At 45.8% G+C, this 26,484-nt stretch overlaps 1 protein-coding gene across 13 annotated transcripts in view; it reads right to left on the reverse strand.

The window, feature by feature from the left end:
- Nucleotides 1-26,484, reverse strand: part of HDAC9 (histone deacetylase 9) — a 497,607-nt gene that overhangs the window by 150,599 nt on the left and 320,524 nt on the right. The window lies entirely within an intron of this gene.

The raw sequence follows: 26,484 nt of genomic DNA on the forward strand, positions 1-26,484 counted from the left end.
ATGAAAACAAAAAGAGCCACCCCCAAAACGCGGTCAACATAAACCTCTACAGAAGCAATAGTAAACAAGTGTGCTATTGGGCCTCTTTGCTAGCAGCATTTGACAATTATTTACCACACACACACCCACACACACATCCAGTGGTGTATTATTGATTTGTAAAAAAATGAAGAAAAGATTCTATAAGAACCTTTTTGATATATTGTTTTTGATTGCATCACAGTACAGTGTTATGACGTATTGCAAAATGTTTCCGAATGGGATAAAAGACAAGAGCCGGCACAAGATAAAGTGACTCATTGGTACATTGCAATGTGTGACTTTTCAAGGTACGCGGTTGGCGTTGCACCTGTGTAAGCCTGCCTGAGGCGAGTGACGGCAATGGTACCGTTTTAAGGACATCAGGCCTATGACATCCGTCTGAATTGGCGTTTGCAAAGTGCAGCACTTGAACTAGCCTATGCTGTCAGAGTTGGAGCAAGTGCATGTCTCCACTGTATGATGTGCTCGTGGCGGCACAGCGTCTGCCAGGCAGCATTGGTGTCCAGGGTAGCTGCAGCCCCTCGCCTGAATCGCGGCGCACACTAGTTAACCCTTGGCCATCCGGGGACGCAGGAGAAAGCGTAGTTCTTGATATTGACTCCGTGAGTGTTTTTAATAGACACGCGGTTTGGATAGAGGGACTCATTCAGAAGGCAGTGCCTCCAAAGAACGAAAAGAGGAGTTACTCCACTGAGACGGCTTGGCATGACTTGCATGTGGGCGCACGTGCAGCTCATTTTCTCACATACATCCCAGAGCACGCTTGAACAGATTGGAAGCCATGATTGCTTTTTGTGACCCATGGAACCTTCTTTAAAAGACCATAAGTTCAAATATGAAAAAACTGTTTAAAACTCGGATACTTATTACAAAATAATAATAATAATAACAGGCGATGAGCTTGCTACCTAGGAACCAGAGAGCACTGGCATTAGACGTGGGCGCCGCTTATATTCAGAGGCTCCAATCAATCCATGACGTGCGTGAGTAGCTCATCCAGTCTTGGCGTTTTCCTTTGCTTTCTGGGACTTGTTGTCTTGCATTTAAAATCAGAAAATCGAAAGTAGAAGTTCCAGAATGCAAGTAATACCCACTCCAGCCAAGAACATGGGCAAACTTGAGAGTGCTGCATGTTTTCAAGGAATGAGTTGTCAAAGCAACTCTGGCAACTTGATATAGACGTCCCCTCTGTGCTGTTGCCAGGGCCGGTCCTACAATAAAGAATTCTAAGCGACAGTTTAGGGTGCCCACCCAGTGGCGTGTCCAGGGAGTGGCCTGGGGTGGCACGTGATTCCCCTGCAATCTGATGAGCTACCCCAGGTGCCACCCCATTGTCCTAAACTATGATCATTAAACTGTAAACAACGGAATGTCAGACACTAATGTTAGTAATTAAAGTAGATATGGGTAGATGAGACAAATAATACATTAATGCTATTCAGGCGTCTGTGTGTGTGCTAGTACTTCATACCACCCCTGCATAAGTCAGTGTCCCACCTGGGCCACCCCAGTCAAGAGTCTGGACACGCCACTGTGCCCACTAGCAGAGGGATACATGGAAGCAGACTTTTCACCCCCAAAAATCATCACACTGGTCACTGTGGGTGGGATAAATTGTTGCACCTGCCCCTCCTGCAGTAAAAGACTGAGTTGTGGAGAATGGCTTTCACAAAGAGAACTATTATTTCAGTTGTCTTTAAGATGAGAACATTAGGTGAAGTCAAGAGAATCAGTTCCACTGATCAGATGGTAAGATAGCTCAGCGGGTTGAGTGCTCGCTGCTGCGATCTGAGCGTGATCTGCAGGTCACAGGTTCGAATCCCGGCAAGGCCAACTCAGCCTTTCATCCTTCCGAGGTCGATACATGAGTACCAATTTCGGTTGGGTGATATTGTATGGAAATATGCGCTCTGTAAAGCGCTTTGGATTAAGGCGCTATATAAATAACGCATCATTATCATTATTAGGAAGTGAGCCTTACACATAATAGTAGCCAGTTGCTTTGCACCAGTGCTTGATTTCCCCCCAAAAGATCAGGGGCTAAATATTTTCTAGCACTCCTGTGATACATTGGGGTAGGCAGTTCCCCGCCACCATTGCCACCACCAATGGCTGCTCCCCACAGTGTAAATATATTTGGCATTAAACTCACGCCAACGCATTGGGGCTAGTAGCTATGCTGACTATGGCAGGCAAGGAATTTACATAAAATAACATAACATACTGGGTGTGTCTTGAAGTGAGATTATTTTAAGCGCTTCTTCAAACACAATCATTGCTAACATTTTGCTCTGATTCTAGAGGTGGCAAGTGGAATGTATTGACCATCCGGCCACAGAAAATAGGGCTAATGTGCTCCCACTATGGTAAGTTGATGGCCAAATGAAGGCAACATAAATGTGCTAACTTTGCCATCAGAACACTGCAGCAAGATCTCCTTGTGTAGGTTGGCACTTAGGACAGGCCCTCATGGCATTGATGCTGGCTGGCCTGTAGATGTCAACCCATTTTACTGTGGCACCAGTGGCAGAGCCATGGTGGGGCAGGGGGGATGGCCGCCCCCCTTTTTGTTCCCCCCTCTGGCCAGTGCGCCCCCAGCTTCCGACTGGCACTCTATCCACCCCCCTCAGGCCCCTCGGCACCAAAAGCTGCCTCGCTACCGTGCGACACTGCTGCCGGTTATCACAGTAGCGGAGCTGGCCCCGTGTCATGCAGGCTGACCGGCGCAGTCTGCCGGCATGGCCAGCATGAGCGGGTACAGTCGTCACCTACACACTCATTGTTGTTATTGATAACTAGCACTGCCGCCCCAGTGTGGGTCATCAGGTGGATGAAGGATAAGGATCCGGTCTAGTTTGCAGAGGCACGCGGCTACTGCACACTGCTGTTGCTTGCTGGGAAACTACTTCTGAGAGCTGCCCAGGCACCACACCGTAATCAAACAAAGTCTGAGATAATACGTGCTGGGGGCTCGGAAATAAGTGCCAGGGCCGGTTGCTGGCAAACATTCCCACACACGAAGCACTGATTTGCATACATGCAAGCATGCTCGAGTCCTAGAGGTTCCTCGTCATAAACCAACACATGGCATTCAATACATGAATTCCCTGGCCTGAAAAACACTTCTTTTTTTATTGTTTTATTTTTTATTTCAAAGAAACTTCTGTTTAAACACAAGGGACAAACTTTTGTTTAAAAAAAAATCGTCTAAATCCACCAAGAACCTAAGAGAGTAAGTTCCACAGCAAGTTTCTTAACACTTTTTGGAAAATCACAAATACAATACAACATTGCACATGTGAAAAAGCCATACTGAAACAGTGTGCACAATCTACATGTGGGAATGTTGTGCTGTTCATTTGCATGCATTACATTCAAAACTGCAAATAGCCCGCATGCCATCAATAATTCCCCCCAAAAACTACCGCCCACTTGAAACATTTGCTGAGTAATGTTATTTTTGCAGAACAAACACTACCATTTCACCACCTGACACTTGACAAATATCACCTATTAGGACAAACGCGGCGATAATATTTGTTCAGCAATTAGAAGAAATGTATATAGCATAAGCCTACAGAAGCCTGCACGTGGGCACCACTGAGCATGTCAGCTGGTTGGCACGGACATGTCGATGTGTCTACGCACACTACGCCCAGCAATATCACTGTGCACGGTCCCAACAGTGGCAACAATGCAACATCAAAGGCTGTAGTGGTGATTGAACGGCGCAGCTGGGTCTGGCGTCCTGTCAGAGCTTGCCGGGAAGATTGCAGAAGCACGCCAGGCCCCCTAGTGGAGGCGTAGTGGTAGTGACCGGATGGGCAGCGTGAGTAAGCTTCCATACTGGATTGCGAGTGAATCGCTGGACAAAACATTTGCATTTGCCGCGTTGATGAGGCACGTCTGCCGTACATTGGGGCTGGGGTAGGGTGACCAGATGTCTCGGTTTTGCCGGGTCTGTCCCGGTATTTGGTGCTCTGTGTGCCCTTTCTCAAGAATATGTTCCCATTGGAAACTGCAGGGGTCCAGGTTTTTTGTAGTAGGTCTTCATAGCTGGCAGGCACAGCTTGCACAGAAGAAATGCTGCATTTTACAACTCAAGATAGTGTTCGTTTGTGAGAAATGAATTATAATATATGTTTCTTTGAACAGTGACACTTAAAACCCCTTCTCCTCCAAATGCTACTGAAGTTTGGTGCCTTGACAGCCACTTTCAAGAGTTAGTCCTACGTTTATGTTAGTTGCCCTGTCCCGGTTTTTTGCTTTTTATTTATTTATTTATTTGCATTTTTAAAGTGCTCACACAGTCCGCGGGCATCAAGGCGCTGTTACAGGAATTGTTTGTTTTTTGAAAGTTGCATAATTGTTTTGCGTCTTAGTTGCGTATTTATAACGCGCTTAAATACTTAGAGGTTTTTAAGGACGGACCGGGGATCGAACCTATGTTGTTTTGTGTCATCTTGCTTCCAAGGCGAACATGTTGCCGCTTAGCTATCAAATCTGGTGACCCTAAAATAGGGGAGTAAAATCAGGCGTGTGGATGTAGAATTAAAGAAATTTGGTGAGTCAGGAAAGAGTGCAGCGAAACGTGGACATACTTGGAGATAGGATTTCAGAAAGTCCAGCAAAGAGTTGTATTCTTTAAATATTTTAATTGTTTATATTACTCATTGGGCCTCATTACGAGTTTGGAGGTAGCCATGCCGTTTTTACCGGCATGGCTACCCCCAAAATCGGGTCTGGGTCCCGGAAAATGGGAATTACCAGGCCATTCCGACCTTTGTGGGCCCGGTAATTCCCATTTGCGGAACCCGTACCCGTTACGTCTCCATTCCAATGGGGAGGATGGTAGCAGCGGTACCGTTCATTATGTTACCATTGCTACCATCCTGTTCTGCTAGCGGGTGCCTCTCTGCACATCTGGTCTGACCAGGCGTGCAGAGCGGCCCCCGCGAGCAAACTCGTAATGTTGCGGCGAGGTAACAATGGCACCGGTAGCACTACCGGCGCTATTGTTGCCTTACGCAACACTTATAATGAGGCCCATTGTCACTTAGGCATTTCTTTTCAGATGCATGTTTAGTTCCTTATGCCTACCCAAAACCACTGTTGGAAAAACATATTCCTTATCTTGCCCTTGGCTACAAATGAAACGTGAGGTGGTTCGACCATTTCTATTGCGTGCGATGAGGCCTAGATGCTTCTAAGCACTACCAGTTTTGACAGTTGTAGGAGATAGTGCGCAGGGCCACCCAGTTAGTTGCCAACGTTCGCAGGGTGCATCAAGTGGAGTAGCTGCCACTACACCTCAATGTCCAATGGCCAAACCGCCTGCTCGCCCCTCCTTCGACAGCACCTGTTACTGACCCACACTCACGGTTTTCAGTGCAATACCCATTTATATAACAAACACACGAATCAACCTGCCACTATTTGCAAATGGTTCTGACTCACACTCAAGTGGTGTAGGCGTGTGTTCATTTGTATAGGTTTAATGGTGCATATGCCAAATTATCCAGCACTTACTTATGGGATAATGGAATAAAGTTAATAATGATGGCATTTTTTCCTGGGCTATTTGCTTTGTTTCTCGGAAACACAGGTGTGCATGCAGAAAGAGCCTACATCGTTTCACAATGTCACCGTGACTTCTCTCTCTCTCTCTCTCTCTCTCTCTCGCTGCCTTATCTGTATTCACACAATGGACTGCTGTTTATCTTCAGCTGCCGGTGTCAGGTGTTTATCATCACTGTTTCCGCCCATTAGGACTTTCTCTGCAAGAGTCTACACTGTAGAATAGGCTTCCCGAGGAGACCTCCTGCCATATCTTAGCACCAGTGCGATGCAGTGCTCGTGAAATGCGTTTTGCACAGGGGTAAACGTCATTTGTGATGCCGCATATTTACAGCAATGAGGCCTGTTGATGTTGTGCACACCAAAAGAAAACAAGAACAAAAAAGAGAATTTGGTGAATCCTAGAACATTTCATACCATAGTTGCACTGTAATAATCGCTGTCACCATTACCCACTCATGGTACTGGGTTCGCTGGTCGAAGTGTACAAAAAAAGTAGTGAAGTATGTTCCCCTTTAGCTTGCTCCGGCTCACCACAAACCCCAATGCCACGCGCCCTCCCACCTGCAAGCCAAACTCCAAACACATCTGCTGTTTAAGGGAATGTTCAGTGCAGTGCACTGAAGTGCAAGTTTCAACTTCTTCCTGCAATTTTATTTTGAAAGTAAACCATTCCGGAAACAGTTTCTTTTAAAGATAAAAGTATAGGAACAGTAAAACTTGGGTATCAAGCCCACATTCCACGGCACCATACTACTCCCAAGAAGCGAGTGTTGCCCCTGAGCTGTGCTCCTGTAAATGCATGCATTCGCCCACACACCTTCCTCCGAGCACACACTACTATCATGCAGCAGTTGCAGCACAGTCAAATATGATCTCTGGCAGGGGTCTGCAACCTGCGCCTCTCCAGACATCTTGTGCTACAAGTGCCATGATCCCTCACCAATGGGAGTTGTAGTCCAAAACGTCAAGAGAGCCAAAGGTTGCAAGCCGCTGGCTGGTCTATGGGGTGTGCCTGTTCCTATATGCAGTCCTCGCTGCTGGTGGTTCAAATCTTTGTGGCACTACTCTATTAGGTATGAGGGTTGCCAACATAGCCGCCATCTCTGCCCTGTTTGTCTTTTGGTATTTCTTTATTTTCTGAGAAAACTAGCATGCACAGCTGAGCTGCAGACAATGCTTAGTGTGTCTGTAACGCGCTCTCATGCGTGCTGTGGGTTCCTGGGTGCACAACCTGTACCACAATGGCTCTCTACTACTGAGAGGCCCACATCAAAGCTGGTGTTCCATAGTCTCTCTGATGATTCTCGGCATGAACTCAGTAAAGGCAATGTTAGTAGATAATTCATCATCTTTAGGGGAAAGACTGCAACACGTGCCACCTTTAGGTGTCGAGGCGGAGGGGGCCAACTCTCTAAGCATAAAGGAGGGACCCACAACTTGGAACTTCAGCGCACGTGTGTCTGCACGGGCAGTCCCTCCCATCGCATTGTGGGTCTGTTCCAACACCTCGAGCAATGGGTTCGGGACGGCAGCAGCTTTAGAATGTGGCCTGCTAGAGCAGATTTAGCAAATAGTAAGTTATTAAATGAATCCTAATTAAAAGTCCCAGGCTTTAATTACTGCACGTGGGACTGCTGTGAACTTGAATACATTGAGTATTGTTTTCCTTTAAGACACTAGCAGTGGTATTTTTTTTAAAAAAAAGTATGTATGTAACTGCTGGTATCTCGTGATTCCATTGAAAAGGTTTCCAACTAAACCTTTTCCATCGAAACCTATCCATCGAAAATATATGCATCGAATGCAAATATATTATGGGTAAAGGATTAATTTTCGTTGGGGTGGGTTTTTTAAGAGTAAAAAAACTGGGGGTCAAGGGTGGAGACCCCCCTGAGAAGGTGGGGACCCCCCCTGAAAAAAAAGAAAATACTAAAAAATGCATTTGATGCTAATGTTTTCAATGGTTAAATTTTCGATGCAAAAACTTTCGTTGGGACGTTTTAGATGGAAAAACCATAAACCGTAACTGCTATATGGCCAACTGTCGATACCACTGCCCATACCATGTGTGCAAATAAATGTTTACCTTGACTGCAGGTACACGTGCAACATAAGGGTGCACGTCCACGTATATGCAATGCTGATCACTCTGCAAAATGCAGCAATAGGCGGTGCACGTGTATGGGAGCACGTGTATGCCAGAGGCGTAGCCAGGATTCTCCAACAGGTGGGGCCTGAACTGAAGCTTGTGTAGTTTCCCCTCCATCTGTAAATGGCCATCCAGCGCTGCCGAGCGGGCATTTACAGATTCTGGGGTTCCCTTACAGCTGTGCATGCACATCCATCCCTTAAGGGGTCTTCAGCTATGCAGTGGCATGCTTGCTATTGTGCAGATGTTATACTGTATTTATGTGCTATGATACAGTTCCAAAAATGATGTTTTCGCGCGCTGATACCACGAAACATTATAAATACAATATACAGGTAAACATAAAAAAATCGAAATCTCAAAAACAATACAGAGTTATAGGTGCCCTGGAAACATTCCATGTTGAGAAGTAACATGCATTCTCCGTTCCCAGGCACTTCGTGTTTCGGTTGTGCACCTCCACTAGCTAGGGATGGAAGTGCCGAGATATTACTTTCCGCCTGGAGGTGGCATCCTGCCGGTGCCCCGACCGCAGATCGCCCCCTTCTTCCTGCATGATGCCCCGTTCACAGGGGGGCTTTGCCCTCAAAGCTTGGAGGCGCTGAAACGCAGCCGGAGCCAGTTTGATGCATGACCCCATCACTGATTACTGGGGAGCGCCGCGAGAAGGGAAGCGCACGCCTTTCACTTCCCTGCCCCGAGCAGCAATTTGGAGAGTAAAGTTTTCAGTTTTGGGGGTTAGTGAAGGGGCTCGAAAATGACAGCAGGCCCCTAGGTCTTCTGTGCTGTTCCCTGCCTGTTACACATAGATCTCTGCAGCGCGTGCAATAAGCAATGAGGTATCTTACCAGCGTGTTACACTCCGACCGGAAAGGTACATTCCTATCACCGCACCAGGCACTTTAACCCCTTGAGCTATTTTACAGCGATTAGAACCTACGCTGACCTATTTGTATTTGATTTAGTATTTTTTAATTGAAAATGTCCATTTTAGTAGATGGGTTACACTAATTAGATGATAGTTTACACACCTCTTTTAATATATGTGTCTTCCTTTTATTTAAGGGGCATCTCTCTATTTTTTTTTTTAGGAAACTCCTTGTATACATGTTCCTAAGTTGCTTACGCTTGTTAGGCTGCTTCACAAACTTTAAGGACCGCCCCCCACCCCCCAAACAAATAGTGTTCCGTGAAGCGATTGCCACACCCCTCATTTTCAAATCCCACTTACAGCAGAGGCCCCCACCCACTCTTGCCTCTTTCCTCGCCTTTCTTATATCTCGGCCTGGCAAGGCTGGCATACCTCGTTCACTCGATCTCACCACTTTCGGTGATCATATGCCAGTGCCTCTCGACTTCCATCAATCATGTGACCCGTGTGTTAAATATGAACACAGCGCCTTTTTTGGAACTGTTGTATAATGTGATTGGTCGATATCTACGCATCACGTGGTATCACTGAACATGTGCGCGGGTGCAAAAATGCATTTAATGGATGTAATTTTGCATACAGCAGATTTTGCCTTCCCGACAATTGCTCCTGTACTGGAGCCACGCTGTCTATAGAACCACACTACATGAGCATGCAGCATGCTAACTCCCAACGCGGGAAAGGCCACACAACCACCCTTGTGTTCTCACAGGGGCTGTGAAAAACGGTTTCTCCAAAAATTAAATGGACACAAACCCCTTTGTCAGGTGGCATACTGTCACCTGACAAAGGGTTTTGTGTGTGCCATTTCCAAATCGCCTTGTGCCCTGCTCCCCGACAGCTTTGCGCCGATACCGTCAGTGATTCGGCGGAGAAGGTGTTAGTAACGCGCAAGAGTATGCGCATTGTTTTACGGGCATGGTTTCTGCGACGCAATTACACAAAGGATGTCGGTGTGTTGTTTTGTTAAGACCAACGTTATGTTGCCCTGCTCAGATGCCTTCTCACCTAACCGCAGCGTAGAGTCTCTTTCGGTCAGCAGACACTTACGTGCGTGTGTCGATGTTTTGACAGATGAACACATCTCGCTTTGTGACGGTCTGCGGGCGAACAGCGCTAGCTTTGTAATGTGCCCGCTCCCTGCTAACTTCAAACCAGGCTCAAATGAAATGCGGCAGGAAGGGAGGGAGGGGGGGGCGGGGGAGCATGACCCCATCGAGAGAAGAAACCAGAGAAGCAGGAAGCAAGTCCGAATCAAGGCCTTGGGAGGGGGCTGCAGCGAAACTATTTCCTTTAAAGACAGGGCCCCAGCAAGGTGGACTTCAAAAAGCAGACAGAATAAGAAGTGTTTGGGTTGCCTTGGCTAGATGTAGACGTCAGTGCTCCTTCTACAGAATCACCTTTCTACATTAACTATTACTTTAAAAACAGTAATGCAGGGACTACTCAATCACCAGCGTCACAGAGGGAGACATGAACAAGAAAAGGAGATTAGCTGTCGAGGAGGTGGAAGAGGGGCTCTGTGTGGAGGTCGGAAATGAGAGAGGAGGAGAACAAGAAAAGAACACGAGGTGTCACAGAGATGGAAGAGCGGCACTGAGAGGAGGCTGGGAAATAAGAGGGGAGAACAAGAAAATGAGTATAGGTGTCAAGGGGTGGAAGAGGGGCACTGAGGGGAGGTAGGAAATGAGAAAGGGGGAGCACAAGAAAAGAACACTAGGTGTCACGGAGATGGAAGGGGGGCACTGAGAGACGGTAGGGAAGTGAGAGGGGAGAACAGGAAAAGGAGGATAGGTGTCAAGGGGTGGAAGAGGGGCACCGAGGGGAGGAGGGAAACGAGAGAGGAGGAGAACAAGAAAAGAACACTAGGTGTCAAGGAGGTGGAGGAGGGGCACTGAGGGGAGGAGGGAAACGAGAGAGGAGGAGAACAAGAAAAGAACACTAGGTGTCAAGGAGGTGGAAGAGGGGCACTGAGGTCAGGAAATGAGGAGGAGACCAAAAAAGATGACTCGTTGTCACGTGGGTCGAAGTGGGGCACTGAGAGGAGGTAGGGAAGTGAGAGGTGAGAAGAAGAAAAGTAGCCTAGGTGTCAAGGGGGTGGAAGAGGGGAACTGAGAGGAGGTCTGTAAATAAGACAGGAGGAGACCAAAGAAGAAGACTAGGTGTCAAGGTGTCAAGGGGGTGTAAGAGGGGCACTGAGAGGAGGTAGAGAAATGAGAGAGGGGGAGAACAAGAAAAGAAGACTGGGTGCCAAAGAGGCAGAAGAGAGGTACTGAGAGGAGGTAGGGAAATGAGAGAGGAGGAGAACAAGAAAAGGAGTCTAGGTTTCATGGAGGTGCAAGAGGGGCACTGAGAGGAGGTAGGGAAATGAGAACGGAGGAGATCAAGACAAGAACACTAGGAGTGAAGGAGGTGGAAGAGGAGGACTGAGAGGAGGTAGGGAAATGAAAGAGGAGGAGAACAAGAAAGGAACAATAGGTGTCGAGGAGGTAGAAGGGGGCACTGAGGGAAGGTATGGGAATGAGAGGGGGAGGACAAGAAAAGAAGACTAGGTGTTAAGCAGGTGGAAGAGGGGTACTTAGAGGAGGTAGGGCAATGAGAGAGAAGGAGAACAAGAAAAGAAGACTAGGGAAATGAGGGAGGAGAACAAGAAAATAGCACTAGGTGCAAGGAGGTAGAAGAGGGGTACTGGGAGTAGGTAGGGAAATGAGAGAGGAGAAGAACAAGAAAAGAAGACTAGGTGTCAAGGAGGTGGAAGTAGGGCACAGAGAGGAGGCAGAGAAACAAGAAAGGAGAGAACAAGAAAAGGAGTCTAGGTGTCGAAGAGGTGGAAGAAGGGCACTAGAGGAAGCAGGGAAATGAGAAAGGGGAGAACAAGAAAAGGAACCTAGGTGTCAAGGAAGGGGAAGAGGGTTGGTGAGAAGAGGTGGGGAAATGAGAGAGGGGAGAACATCTAGCCAATGAGATTGACTGTCGAAGAGATGGAATTGGGGCCCTGCGAGGTGGTTGGGAAATGAGAGAGGGGGAGGACAAGAAAAGAAGACTATGGGTCTTATTGCATGATTGGTGGTATCCAGCCAGTAAATCCGGTGGGATACCACCAAACAGAATTACAGTTACCGGCACTTGGTCTGCCGGAATAAACAGCAGATTACAAGTTCTGGCATGGGTAGTTACTCCTCGTTCCATGGAGTCCCTTAGGACTCCATGGGAGGAGTTGCTAGCATTACCGGCACCGGTAATACCAGTGCCGGTATTACTGACAGTTTTTGACAGTAAGTGGCCTGATTTACCTCCAGATCTTTGCTGGAGGTAAATCAGGCCCCTTACCGGCAAACTCATAGTTGGCCGATGCTGTAACGTGCCAGTAAACGGTATTACCGGCATGTTAATACCTCACCAACTAAATTGGAATGAGACCATAGGTGTCAAGGAGGTGGAAAAGGGACATTGAGAGGTGCCAGGAAAATGAGAGAGGCTGTGAACAAGAAAATTAGACTAGATGTCGAGGAGGAAGCACTTCGAGGAGGCAGAGAAATGAGTCAGGGGGGTGCGAAGAACAAAAATAGAATCATTGTTGAGGAGGTGCAAGAGAGGCACTGATGGGAAATAGGGCAATGAAGGAGGGGCATGGGAAGAACATGAACAGGAGTATGGATGTCGAACAGGTGGAAGAAGGACACTGGGTGGAGAAATAGAAGAGTGGCACTCAGGGGAGGTAAAGAAATGTGGGACGGGGTGGAAAAAACAAGAAAAGCAGACTTTGCGCCTGACTTACAAAGATTTTTTCAATAGGATTGTGCCCTTGTAAAACGTTTTTGTAAAAAAGGCACCAGGCATCTAGACGGTGGAAGAGGGCCATTGATGGGAGATAGGGAAATGGAGGGGAGAACAAGAAAAGGAGGCTAGGTGTCAAGGAGGTGGGAGAAGGGCACAGAGGAGGTAGATCAATGCGAGTGGGGCACTGAGGTGAGGTAGAGGAATGTGTGAGGGGTGGAAAGAACAAGAAAAGGAGACTAGGGGGCATTGTAACTTTGCTGCTGCATGGTAACGTGCCAGTAATTTGGTTAACCGGCATGTCACTGCACCGGCAAAGTACAAGTTTGCCGGTGGGGCACCGGATTTATCTGCCAGGTTTAGTAAGAAAATCTTTGTTTCCTTCTGTCTTTCACCAACAACCCCATCCTCCATGAGCCACTCATTGACTGTGAACTCATTTTTATAATGTAGAAAACTTTCACATAGTTGTGTTTTGCCACTTTTTTGTGTTACAAAGGTGATTAGTCAGGGCATTACCCTGTACACTGTTGATTCAGTGCCCTTTAGTCAGTGAGCACCTGATCTACCTCCAGCTGATAGCTGGAGGTAGATCGGGCACCTTAACGACAACAATAGCCAGTATTACCGCACCAGTCATACCAGAAAGTCCCCAATGGCCAATGAGACTCCATGGAATGTGGATTTACACCTGTTGCCGGCACTCATAATCCAGCAGTAATACCCCCAGACCGAGTGCCGGTAACGGCAATATAGTTTGCTGGTATCCTGGCAGATTTACTGCTAGGAGGTTACCAGACATTTGGTTGAAAAAAATTGGTCGACCAGACAAATGGTCGAACCAATTTGGTCGAAAACCAAATGGTCGAATTTTTTTTTATTTTTATTTTCACTCCTTTTTTTGGGGGGGGGGTCCCCCCCAACCCCTTTTTATTTTTCTAAAAAACCCTTTTTTTAAAAAAACGAAAACCCAAAAAATAAATATATAATTAAAAAAAAAATTCGACCATTTGGTTTTCGACCAAATGTCATTCGACCAGTTTTAATTCGACCAAATGACTGGACACCCTGCCAGGATACGGCAAACTTGTAATGAGGCCCTACCTGTTGATATGGTGAAAGATGGACACTGATGAGAGGTAGGAAAATAAGGGAGGGGAGAAAAAGAAAAGAAGACTAGGTGTCAAGGGGGTGGGAGAGGAGCAATAATGGGAAAAAGAGAAGTGAGGGAGGTGGGAGGGGAGAACAAGAAAAGATGGCCAGCTGTCGAAAAGGTGGAAGGGAGACACTCAGAGGAGGTAGATACAAATCTGTGCATTATTGAAATAAGTCTGAGCGAGCAGATTAAGATCATGCTCCATGAAGATGGCCTTGAACCTTACCCACAGGAGCAAAGGAATGGGCAACACATGGATGGGCGCCCAGAATACTGCCACTCAACAGCAAAGCACCACCACCAAAATATACACAATGATGACCAAATTACGATGAAACGCCTTCTACCGTATGTGCACCCCCTGGCTGTCGTGCAGGTGGAGCACTTTCAATAATGAGGCCACAGGTGGTGATGTCACTTCGTCACTATCGTCTAGAACCCAAAGTTATGCAAAGCCCCTGGCGACATGGGTCATCTGATAGTACAACCCTGTCAAGGCGGACTATATTCTTTAAATGAAAGCAATAGTACATTCAATTGACTTTTCACTTCTCAAATCATCATCATGACAATTGTAACCGCAATTCCAATTCGTCCATCTACCTGCTCAGCTCTCCGAGGCCCCTCTCCTCCCGATACTGGGCCATTCATAATTCCAGAATCACTGAAGAACATTTTTAAAAGAAACATGGACTACTTTCAACAGTTTTAATGTGCAGTAACCTGGGACATGCTATCCTGCATCACATGTGTGATATGGTGAATACGCACAGCAACAGTGCACATCTGCAATACACCTGGAACTGAAGGCCTTGCTAACCACCACACACCACTGGCGATCACTGTGGACTGGGTGCTAGGGATAGATACGAGAAGGGCTCTTATATTCTGAATGTCATTTACTGTCACTCAATTGCCTATCCTCGTGGCTGGAGCCTCCTTTTTCCATGCAATCCTTCTGCGTCACTGAGTTCTGGGGTGACACTAAATCGGGCGGGGACTACAGGGTCCGATTTGAAAAACTTTGTTATATGTGATTTTCCCATTGAAAGCGCTTTTGTAAATCAGTCCCACGTCTGTTAGAAGCTATTTCCTTATGAAACCACTTTCTACCCCAGCCTGTGTGTCAAGGGCGCCATCTGCAACACTTGAGTCCCAGCATCGAGGGATCAGAAAGAAGCCGTCAAACAAGACCCGGGCATAGGCCCGCCTGTCACTGCACCACGGGGAGCAAGAGTTGCACCAGGGTGAACAGGAGGCTACATAAAGTGGGTTCTGTGATCGACTCTTTCCATGTAGGGACTCACAAAGTTACATCACGACTGCCCACTTAGAGCGTTAGGCCTGTGAAGGCCCACAACATGAACGCGCAACCTCTCCCACGCGCGTTGTCCCCAGCATACCTGACTCATAGTATGACAGCATTAAGATCTACGATAGACTTACTCTATGGGTGCTAAAGGTTTGGGAGAGTGGCCGTATTATGTTATGCTCTTTGCTATGCAAAGCACTAAACGGCCCTTGATCTAGTCTTGCAGAGCCCAGTGCCATGTCATGGAAGCACGGGGAAGAGGCATGTTAAAAATTGGGAAGCCGGGACCAGGACAAGCCCATGAAGACAGAATGTTCTTTTAGCACTCGTTTTTAGCAGCTATATAGGCGGAGCCATGCCATTAAACAAGGCTGAGCGTGTGGAGCACGCATGTCCCCGTGGCTTCCAAGGGCAGCACGGTGCCTCAGGATGGAGGCCACGGGTGTAAGTCGCACAGGCAGCCCTGCCATCACTGCTTGCGCTATACGAGGCACTGATGAGAAGGGCAGCTGGGCAGCTGGCCAGCCCACGCCCGCGTGATGGATTGCAAAGGGGGGCTGCGACTACTGTGCTGGACAGGGGAAACTTTCGGTGTTTTCCTACATCCTGTCTCCAAACAGGCCAGGATTAACTACTGAAAGGGTTCGCCGGTCAATGCACGGGCTTGGTGTTGGGGTGGGTAAAAGGTGATGTTTACTTCAGCCTGGGCAAGTAGCCAGTGATTTATTGCCAGGAGTTTTCTACGGGTGGGCAGCAGTTCAGATCAAGAAACAGTTTTAAAAAGAGGGACAGTCACTGTTTATAACTTCAACTAGAAATATCAAAGATGGTGCATTTTAGAATTGCCAACGTTGTAGTCCCTCAATGTAGGGGGAGAGGGGCGCAGCAAGAAAAAACAGCCACCTTGCCGACCCACGTCTGACCAAATGCCATGCCAAACGTGCACTTACCTGGCTGGTGCGGAAAGGTAAGTACAGCTGGAAAAAAAAGAAAGGGTGAAAAGTGGGCAGTGGATATGAGAAAGAGATGGTGGTGTGAGGAGAACGGGGAGCAGATGGGTGGACCCCATTATTAGAAAAAAACGAAAAATAGGTTAAAAAAAATAAAAGCACAAATGCGCTCATTTTCAGATAGTCACGAAAATAAACAGAGCACACAATTGGCATAAATACGCTTTACACAAGTGGTGTCTCAGCGATAATGAGCACGTGATAAAGGTGTTAGGGTAGAATGTCCCACTCTTGCAAATGACAAGGGGGCGTCCCAAATATAAGATGGCTGTCGCCACTTCTTGAATTAAGTGGAACGTAATTCCAGAAGGACGAGGCCTAGAATAAGACGCATCTCCCCCATGTTCACAGTCTGCAAAAGAATGGGATGACCAGCAATTTGAAAGTAAAAGGTGCCCTTTCAATTCAACTTCCACACATGTCACAGCACCCCTTAGTATCCATCCCTGGAATTACACCCCTAATTCGGAGCCGGAGAGCAAAGCATTGTGGGTGTGCAGCCAGTGCGTGTTAGCTTCACAGGAGCATTGCTCTGTGGCTCTGAACTGGGGGAAATCTCCCGTGGCTGGCTACTCAGGGGTTCTGTGATGCATGCTGCAAGTTAAATGAGATCCGGTGCTCTGTTAGGCTACGAGGATTTGTACCGCGCACGGCTATCATTTGCATGGTCTACAGGCACCCCGATGGCTCAGGAAAGGTCGGTGGGGTAGGACTAGCCGGGATGAGAGGGAAAATGCAAGCTTATTCTATTCTACTTTTACGTTATATGTAAACGTGGATTGGCCAATAGGGCAACGCCTGAAGCGGGGGTCCAATTTGTTAGCGTGGGTCAGTTTGTTTGGTCATAATGGGTCTGCATTTTTGGCCAAAGTGGGCCAGTTCAAGGAATTGCTTCCCTGTGCAACTGGGCATCTTAACCAGTGTTACTGAACAAATATTCCATAAATGCCATATTTACGATGCCCCCCCTCCAAACCCCCAGTTGGATTCCTCTCAAATACCCTTTCTATAGCAATATGAAGGCAGAGAAAGTGAGTTGGCATCATGTCATATATTGTTTAACATTTCCAGATCAGTAAGGATGGGACGGTAAGGTGCGAAGCACAACATTTTATACAGAAAGCTTTGGTTCTTTGGGAAATGGACCGCCACATGAGTGCTAGCAGAAAAGGGCTAAGGGCATTCAGGTTGTTTTCAGCTATAATGTGCCGTATTCGTTTGATACAGTGTCCAGAATGCCGAGTGCCGGCACAGAGCATCCTCAAAATACTACGAAACAATGACATTAACAAGTGCAAGACTGAGCTGATATGGAATCAGTAGTGGGCAGCACCGGGTTATCCATTAGGCCAAGTAGGCACTGGCCGATGGGCACTACTACTTTTATGCTCCCCGTGAAGGCAGAGGCCTTGATATGCTTCTGCGCTGTGCAACGGCCTGTGCTGTGTTAGCATTCTTATAATTTACGAGGGGGGGGCAGAATGTCAACTGCCTAGGGACCTCCACAGGGTTTAATCCGGCACTGTTAGTGTGGGTGAAACAAGCAATGCCAATTTAATTCACTTGTGAAGAGAGTCAAAGAGTAGAAATGAATGGTCGTTAATGCAAAGTTGGACTACAGGATGATGATAGTTAAGTGGTCCTTCTCTGACTCCAAACACAATCTGCGATTCTGACTGCGCTGAAACGCACATCTGTGGCAGAGGCAGAGCCCAATAGGCATTGCCACCCGATATACTGCAAGTGGGTGAAGCTGTTCCATTGGGACCAGTGGTGGAAGTTGATAAAATTGACTGGAGGAACTCCCTCCCTTTCCATTCCTTCGTGTGTGTGGGGGAGGGATAGCAGTTGTAGTGGTGGGGGTGGATTGTCAGTGGTGTGGGTGGGACTGAGGGGCAGAGCTAGGCATTAAATAATGCGGGTGACCTGAATATAGGATGCTGGCTGCTTTGCCTAAAATCAAAGTGCATTTTGGGAACATAAGAATGACCACCAATGTATCAAACATGTCTGTGACAGTAATTCAAATATGCATTCCTTCTGAGTACGCCATACACACTGGTTATGGTGCTCATTTCACCTGTCAGAAGTCATCCCGACAGTAAAATGATGCATTTATGCCGTTTTGGACTGTTTCATCGTTTGAGTAGTCCTAGTGCCCGAAGCAGTAAGGTGCCCTTAACCCCACTGAATGGAGATAGGAGGATTACGATTCTGCATTGGACATTAATACAGCAGGCAGTACAAGTGTACCGTCAGATGTGCGTAGTGCGTTTGTATCTCTGTGCGCATTGGGACTCCAAACACAGTGTTCAGGAGACTTGCGGCACTCGGGGGCAGAGAGTTTCCTCCAATTGGGGGTAGGGAGCGTGTGCCTCGGTTCTACATGGAACGCTGCTCCAGCTAGACCATTTTTGAAGGGACTTGTTCGGACCAATTCCTCCCCTGATTGTGACTAGAATAGGCTTGCAATTCAGTCCAATTCCAGCCTAGTATGCATTGATAGACACGCCTTGTGTCTTAGTCTTTGAGTATGCACCCTACTGTAAGACTAACACCTCAATTTATTAAAATTAGACATCTTTTGTGCACAAGCACCAAATACTAATTTATGGAACGTGTTTGAGTGATGAACTATGTGCGGTACGGTACCTAGAACCAACTCTTATGATCTGTTCACCTAGAAAGCAGGAGTGACTGATAATGAATAGCAGCCCGTAAATTGGGGGGCAGCAGGACAATATTTTTGATAGAAAAATCTACTGAACACACCCACCCTCTACGTATCAGACAACTAACCATTAAAATGGTAAAAATTGGAAAAACATCAGCTTGGAAGTTCAGTAGAAATAGAAAATGGATCTTCATGAACACCTGCACTTCAACAGAGGGGAAGAAACAAACACAGTGTGAAGGCCCCACACACATGAAATTAACAAAACCGTTTACAGAGGCAATGCTGCATGTCCTCCGCTCAGGTTGCAGCCATTCTAAAATGTACCTTCATGGGCAATGCTGCATGTCCTCCGCTCAGGTTGCAGCCATTCTAAAATGTACCTTCATGGGCAATGCTGCATGTCCTCCGCTCAGGTTGCAGCCATTCTAAAATGTACCTTCATGGGCAATGCTGCATGTCCTCCGCTCAGGTTGCAGCCATTCTAAAAGGTACCTTCATGGGCAATGCTGCATGTCCTCCGCTCAGGTTGCAGCCATTCTAAAATGTACCTTCATGGGCAATGCTGCATGTCCTCCGCTCAGGTTGCAGCCATTCTAAAATGTACCTTCATGGGCAATGCTGCATGTCCTCCGCTCAGGTTGCAGCCATTCTAAAATGTACCTTCATGGGCAATGCTGCATGTCCTCCGCTCAGGTTGCAGCCATTCTAAAATGTACCTTCATGGGCAATGCTGCATGTCCTCCGCTCAGGTTGCAGCCATTCTAAAACGTACCTTCATGGGCAATGCTGCATGTCCTCCGCTCAGGTTGCAGCCATTCTAAAATGTACCTTCATGGGCAATGCTGCATGTCCTCCGCTCAGGTTGCAGCCATTCTAAAATGTACCTTCATGGGCAATGCTGCATGTCCTCCGCTCAGGTTGCAGCCATTCTAAAATGTACCTTCATGGGCAATGCTGCATGTCCTCCGCTCAGGGTGCAGCCATTCTAAAATGTACCTTCATGGGCAATGCTGCATGTCCTCCGCTCAGGTTGCAGCCATTCTAAAATGTACCTTCATGGGCAATGCTGCATGTCCTCCGCTCAGGTTGCAGCCATTCTAAAAGGTACCTTCATGGGCAATGCTGCATGTCCTCCGCTCAGGGTGCAGCCATTCTAAAATGTACCTTCATGGGCAATGCTGCATGTCCTCCGCTCAGGGTGCAGCCATTCTAAAATGTACCTTCATGGGCAATGCTGCATGTCCTCCGCTCAGGTTGCAGCCATTCTAAAATGTACCTTCATGGGCAATGCTGCATGTCCTCCGCTCAGGTTGCAGCCATTCTAAAATGTACCTTCATTTTAAACCTTCTCCTTAAAATCCAAATGATCGAAAAGCGACACTTCCCCCTGTGTTGATGATTGGTTGCAGCGTTTGTCTCTCTTGTCTAGGAGAGAGAAGGTATCCTTTAACGCTAAAGATCAACTTCATAAATATGAGATCATCTGGAGAGGATTTAATGACCTTTATGCTTAGTTATTTTACTCACATTCTAGGTTATTTTCTCATATAATTTTGTAATGTTCCTTTACTTATTTTTATTTATTCTTTTTTCTCTTCTTGTTTGTATTTTCTCACTCTTTTATTCTCTCCACCTTCCACCTTTCTCTGTCACTCCCTTTGAAGAATTGTGCTGTTAGGATGGATTTGAATAAGGGGTGCGCTGTACATTAGTATTATTGTATTTAATTGTATTGTTTATGTAAATATTAAATGAATAAATACAATTTGGAAAAATCCAAATCAGCATTTTAAAAAATTATTTAAGTTGACAAAATACTTGGCACCAACAATCACCAGTGGCAAAAAGACTGGAAAAGAAAAGAACTCGACCTCCTTCCACATAGCTAGCAAGCAAGACACGTGCGAGTTCAAAGAGCACACTACAAACCTTACACGTTTACTGATGGCTTCAAAACCTCAATGCTTTTCTGCTATACAGCTGGGGTTCAAAGGCCACCTGTATGACGGGCGCAAGAAGTCAGATGCAGCACCCCCACAAGGAAGGAACCCCATTAAAGCAAGCTCCCCTTCCAGCTGAGCCTTTGTACTCTGATATCATTCTGCCCCCTTACAACTTAATTAGCTAAATATACAGTGAACGCCATCTGGTGGAGCCGTCTAAGTGCAATAATTGTGCCCCGCCATAACGCAAGGAGACACAGAGGAAAAGCCTTGAGAAGCTATTTCCTTTCCTTTGGAGGAGAATTATGTACAATTTCAGCGTGCTTTGCATTTCTAAGAGTGAGAACCAACGGGGAGATATCACTCTCGCCTATTATGCTTTCCCATGAGAAGCTGAACAGCAAAGCATGGAGGCAGTCCAGCAACACGGACACCGCTTGAAGCAGAAGGCGGGGAGCGTTTGGCAACTCACGAACCTTTAATCACGGTTCTTGCCTCGAGGATTTCCAGCGAAAGCGCAGCGTCCAGGAATCCGGACTAGAACAGTGCGTGCGAACGGGGCACCTCACTCGTGAAATGCTTGTGTCAGGCTGCATTTACATCTCTCTTTAAAGAAAGAACATCTCACAGTCTGACCCTCCTCGATTTCCCCCTCCATAGCCTCTAGCCCCTTCCTGGAACTATCCATTCCGTTTGAACAGTTACATTAAAATGATATCCTTCCAATTGCATCTTATTACTGCAGACTCTTGGGTCTGTTTGTAAAGATGTTTTTAAAAACGGTTGAGAAGGAATCCAAATATTGACTAGGAAAATCTCATAGGCAATGTATTTCCTTAAATAGTCACTTACATGTAAACCTATAAATAAAAGTAAGAGTAAACAATGTAAAAAAGAAGAATGGAAGAAGAGAATACAAAGAAGTGCACACACATGAGAGAAAACAAAGAAAAATAGTGAAACAAGGGGGTTGTAGGTCAAAGGATCGACAGTAAAAGGGTCGAGGGGTCAAAGGCTCGACCCAAACGGTCGACAGGTCAAAGGATCGAATTATTATTATTTTTTTTCACATTTTTTTTTGGGGGGGGGGGGGTTTCCCCCAACCCCCCTTTTTTGCTAAAAAACACTTTTTTTCCTAAACGAAAACCCCCATAAATATATATAATTTAAAAAAAAATCGATCCTTTGACCTGTCGACCCTTTGGTGTCGATCCTTTGACCTGTCGACCCTTTGGATTCGATCCTTTGACTAGACACCAAACAAGGGGCTAGATAAGATACCCAATGGAAGATGTTCCTCCCTTTTACATTGCATCCCCATGTAGTAAAGTAATCCTGGTTAGGTGTGTGATGTACTAAACTCAATACATACATGCATCGCCCCTGTGGCCCCGCCCACTCGCATTGCACCATTATTAACATTGATTGACAGATTCTAATGGCATTGCTTCTCCTGTAAGGCTGGACGTGTTAGGCCAACAAATAGGGAAATCCGAGTATGTTTTCAGAATAAGCACCAAACTATGCAAATCAATGACATTTCAGTGAATTATATGAATGTAACCATTCCGTGGATTAACAAACCACGCCTATGCCCAAGAAAAAGGAGCACTTTGTGGACAAATACTTATTTAGGTGTTCTATTGCCTTTCTAATCGTCATGTTTGTAATTATTCATAATTCATCCTAATATACTAAGTGAGGGGTCATAATGGCGGGATAACTATCCATCCCAAGATATTGACCGAGGCAAAGCTAGAGGCTATACGTTAGGAAAGAGTGATTATCCCAAACAGTCATGACCTTCCTAATGTCTTTAAGGCTTTTTGCACATGGAATTGGGCAGCTAAAAATGAAAGTGAATGATTTCAGACTGCTGCTCAAGTCACAGTGTTAGGAATGAGTCACATAACAGATTATGGATGTCATTCTGAGTATGACGATTTGCTTAGAGGTGGTCATTAATGGGATCTATGTTCTCATTTTTATTTATAGACCCAGTGTGAGGGCTGTATTGGATGTCATGGGCCCTGAAGAGATATCTAGAGGACTGCATAGAGGATGGGCATTAAACAAGGTTTATGAGTTCATAACCCCTGGCGTGGCATGAGGGCCCGGTTTAGAAAGCTATTATAACCCACCGTCATTCTTTCATTAGAAGAAAAAAAGTGAAAAGTGTATAGTTGCTGGATGCAATAATGTCTTTATATAACATGGGGTTATGCAATGATTCACGGGATGTGAGCTTGCTGGGCAACATTCCCCCTAGGAGTGGCGATAAGCGGGACTTTACAGGTAGTGACTCCCCTCTTAGGGATAGGGACTCCCATTCCATCCAGGAACTCTTTATAACCTTTTCAGAGGAAGTTACCAGAACATCAAAGAATCAAAACCTTACCTCCAAACCAGTCATGATTTGAAACTACTGTATTATCAATAACCAACCTTTAGCTACCACTCATACTGTGAAGAAGAAGATTAGGAGAACCATGAAGAGTCATCAGTGGTTGGCAGCCAAACACACTGAGACGAAGTAGATACAAAGAGGCACAGTGAATATGCCCTGGAAAGAAACCAAGGACTGCGTGCCTACACTGGAGAGGGCCCAACGCTTCCACATAAAAGCACAAAAAAGAAGCAATGAAAGACGTTTTCATCTTCGGAGACTGGGAAGTTCAAACTGGGGCGGAGAAAGGAGTAGGGGGATGCAGAGCAGTCTTTTGTCCGACAGATGCTTGGGACCTGGAGAAGAAAGAAGCACAGAGGAGACATGAGATCGGCTTGGGTGTCAGAAGAAGACCTGGAGGCAGTGGCATGACTGTGTTGCCCTCTGATGATGCATAAACTGTACCATGATGGGCTACGAAGGAACAGAAGCCCAAGCAGGTTGTGTCAGTCAGGCAAACCTGACCCCAGTAGATGAACCAGTTACTTCAGCCAGGTAAAATAGAGGTAACTGGAGCGGCAGGAGCCCCGAGTGGGAAAAGGGGCAGAAAGCTAATGAAGAGTACTAAGGGACCAATCATACTTGACCCAGTAGAAGTAAGTTTAGGAAAACTAATAAAGAGTATCAAGGGACCAATTCTACTCATCCCAGTGTAAGTAGATGTTGTAAAGCTAATGAAGAGTTCCAAAGAATCAATCCTACTCATCCCAGTATAAGTAAATGTTGGAAAATGAATGAGGAGTACAGGGACCAATCATATTCGTCCCAGTATAAGTGAACATTGGAAAGCTAGTGAAGATTACCAACAAAACCCTTACACTCGTCCCAGTATGGAAGATTGGAATGAGAGAGGAAACATCCAGAAGACAGTTATACTGGTTTAAAGCTAAACGAAAGTTGGAGAGGAAGAAAGGAGTGTAAAGGGGCCTATCGATGCTGTATAACAGAAGGACTATTTGTGAAACTAAACAAACAGGACAGGGGAGGACCCAAGGCCTACCAGAAGTTTGGAAACAACAGAGAGAAAGTGCTAGTCTTGGAGGAAAGCAAAGCTCAGAGTCATTAGTTATTGAAAAAAGGAACTGTACCAATAGTAGAAAAAGGAAAGCCCCAGAGGGACAACAGCCTCTTTGAAGAACTAAAAGAACTTATTCAGAATATCACCGGAAGCCATCCCAAGAGAGACTGGTTGAGGCTATAGAAGCCTGCCCAGGGGAAGGTGGTCCTTCTCCTGTATCCCCTTTTCTTTTGGGCATGTAGTGGTAGGGAAAGAATAGGGTAGTTTGGGACAGACTGTTACTTTGGACAACGTCATTTACGACTAGCACCATAGTTAGTTTTGTGTTAGGTAGGGCAAACACCATACTATTCAGGGTAGATCTGACTTTTTACTTATTGTTTAAATAAATCTACTTGTGAACATGCTACTCTGTCTCCTTCTTCCAACTACCACAGTTAGCCTCAGTCATTCAAGTTAGGGGGAATAACGTGAACTGAGTTATACTACGTTTACTTTGTAGAGTTCACTACCTTTTGCAATCATTTCCACAGTTTATGAACTATTTTATTTCCAGTTAAAGCATACCCCTTCCTGTTACTTAAACACATCCTTTAAGCTAATAACTTTACTTAGGGCCCTGCAGTAGTGATAGGTAATAAATCAAAGTGCAATGTCTTGAAAAATTCCTCTTTTTAGCACCCGTGTAGGTGTGGATGAGACTGCAAAGACACCTTGATATGTGTAATAGAGTCAAATTCAGAAGTGGAGAAGCACACGTTCATCTCAGTATGCTTCTATTCTATTCCATTCTTTTTAAAAGCCCAGACAAGCCCAAGATGCCCAAACAACCAAAATATTTGTTATATGTATATGTATTTGTTATATTCAGCCTTCCAGCTATTGTTTTTCCCCATTCCATTGTTGTCTTAATCAACGGTGTGAACATTTGCCGTTCACATAAACACAACTACGGGACCTCCTTGGGTCAATATCAGCCTCTACACAGCATCTCCCAGAGCCTATAGAGAGGAGGGTGGCAGGGGTTGCCAAATTATACCACATTAAAATGTTAGGACTTTCCCCCCATCAACACTGTAGTACATGTTTCCAAAGATGCATAAATCCCTGTGCAGGCACATTTCTTTACACTGGAACTCTAAGAAATTGAAATAAGAAAAGAAATGGCCAATTCCCTGCCACCTTTTCTACAATTTCAAGAAGTTCCAGGAAAAATCCCTCCTAAATCTGGTATCCGAACTGATATGTGTTTTGACAGAGAGAGCAACATATAGAAAACAATGCACAACAACCCCCTTCTTTTCATCATCCCACCACATGCCCATCGTACAAATCCCACCCTAAACTCTTTAGCATGTGTTGCTTAATGCGACCACCTTTTGTTCATGATATGATATGGCATTTATAACACACCTAACAAACAAACAAACAAACAAACACCTGTACACAAGTGTTTCTATGTGTGACAAGACAAGGAGGTGGAAACCGTGGTAGGACAAAACTATGATCTTACTAGGCCTTGTGTCCTTCTGATCACAAAAGTGCAGGTAAGTATGCCCTCCACTGCTGGCAGTGCCACAATTCCACTACAATTTCTGTTTCACTACACACTCTGGTTAGCAGTCCCTACTTTCTGTAGATAATGCCCACTTCATTTTTGGGATTTACATTAATATGAATATGCAGGAGCTTGCTGGCTGTATCTAAATCTGCCCATGTGTTCATGTGTGTTAGGGCTGTTCTCTAATGGCAGATCATACCATATTGTGAACATATCATTTATGTGCCAAAACCTTTTCCATAGCAAAGTGTCATGCAAATTTAAACTCATGACTGGTTTACTATGGATTACCAGCCTTAGTTTCTGTGGTAATGAAACTCATTATGCTAACAGGCTTCACAGATAATGATTGATGTGGGTCCTATGACAGGTCCCTTTGAACACTCTACGCACAATAATGTATTCTTTGAAGTTCAACCAGATCCCTGACTCGCTGGTCACTTCAAATGGTAACCTATGAGAACACCATGAATTAAATGTATGGATTTATTTTACTGTGCATCTTTAAGAAGATCGTGTCCTTAAATGGGCTTGCAATGGTAGGGGCTACTCATTACTTGCAAGGTTTGTTAACAAGGCATTTTATTCTGGGATTTTAATGGGTTCTTCATGATTAAAATACACAATAAATCCATGCTGAAAGGCCCATGCTAGTCCCATGGGAACCTTAACCTCCCTCACCTGCCCACACACAAGGCTGAAGTGGAGTGAGTTTAATGTGGTTTCACTGGGACACTATTCAGCATTGCACCAAGCCAAGGCATAGCATTTTATGTTTCATTATGCCTAAAAAAGGCCTACTCACTTCTTTGTAATTACAAAATGTACAACAATACAAAACATTACACGTTCCCTTGCACAAAACAAGGTATGTGTAACTCT

Source organism: Ambystoma mexicanum, chromosome 2q (genome assembly GCF_040938575.1).
Source record: "Ambystoma mexicanum isolate Mex_15411 chromosome 2q, UKY_AmexF1_1, whole genome shotgun sequence".
NCBI lineage: Eukaryota > Metazoa > Chordata > Amphibia > Caudata > Ambystomatidae > Ambystoma > Ambystoma mexicanum.